Genomic DNA, 1439 nt, shown 5'->3' with positions numbered 1-1439 from the left:
GATGGTTATATTCCTTATCATTCGGCTAGAATAGAATCATGCCCAGCAGCATCAAATGACAGATCAAAGAAAGGAAGAATGTTCATAGAAATGTTAAATGATATTTTGGATCAAGTGAGAGTGAATCACGATGAACATCGTCGAGTTTTGATGCGTTGTGATGTGAATTTCGATGTGTCTTCATATGGCAAGAATTTGAACTCATTTGTTGGACGTGCTGCTCATATTGAATTTTTGGAGTCTGATATTTATGCAAAGTTCATAATGTGGTCTTTTCCAGAATTATTTAAATAGCATCATTTTGCATTTGATTAGGGTTTCTTGCTTATGTATGTATATAGAGATCTTAGTTTATGTTTTTAGTTGGCTTCAATATATATATATGTTTATTTGAAGCTTAATATATATGTTTTCGTGTCTCTCTTCAGAACCGGTTTCGCTTTCTCCCATTTTTTCAAGTCTCTTTTCACCGATGATATCACCATGTTTTTCTTCTTCTTTGGATCCAAGTATGGTCAGCTTCTTTCATGATTTGAGCCCTATGCTTCAACAACAGTGCCGCTTTTGTCATGACTAGTCCTTTAAAATTATGTTTCACCACAATAATAATTTTTTCTGTTTATTCATCTTCTTCTTCTATTTTAATGGTCAATTTATGATGATCATTTTAGTAGGTATGCGAATGGTTATTTTATTTTTATGTAGATGATTATTTTGATTGGATTGAGTTTAGTTATATATAATTAAAATATGTTAGATGTTCAATTCATTAGGTATGCGGATGATTATTTTTATCTTCAAGTTTATGGTTATTTTTATTAAGGGTGAGTGGAGTGTGACAAGTCAAGTAGCGACCGTGAAATGAAATGATTATTGACGAAGGTGGGGTGGCCGCCAGTTAAAAAAGAAAAGAGTATTGGAGGATTTCAGATAGTTATTTTTTTTTTTAAATAACTAACTGGATTTTTTAAAAATTTAAAATTTGAAATTGGAGAATTTGAAATTTGAAATAAATTTTAAATTTGACATGAAATAATTGAATAAGAGTTTTTAAATTTATTATTTCGTTAGTAATTTTTATTTTTAACTCATATTGGGCTAAATAAACAATCCATTATACACATTGTACAAATATCTCATTGGCTCCCTAGCGGGACTCATAGCATAATAATATATAGGAGGCAAAGGAAAAGATTTAACAAAAGAATTTTGAGTTCTCATTGGAATTTTTTTTTAAGAAAAATAGTATTTTTCATTAAAAAGTACTTTTGTTATGAAAAAATATTTTTTATTTTAAACAAGTAATAACGTGTTACTTTTTGGAAAAGAAATAAAAAAGATTTTATTGAATTCCAGTTCTTCTTATATTTTTATCTAAATACAAAATTACATTTTCTATTTAAAAAATAAAAATTAAGTAATATTTTTAAAAACCAATT

Source organism: Arachis ipaensis, chromosome B07, assembly GCF_000816755.2.
Source record: "Arachis ipaensis cultivar K30076 chromosome B07, Araip1.1, whole genome shotgun sequence".
NCBI lineage: Eukaryota > Viridiplantae > Streptophyta > Magnoliopsida > Fabales > Fabaceae > Arachis > Arachis ipaensis.
Note: the sequence above shows the minus strand (reverse complement) of the source record.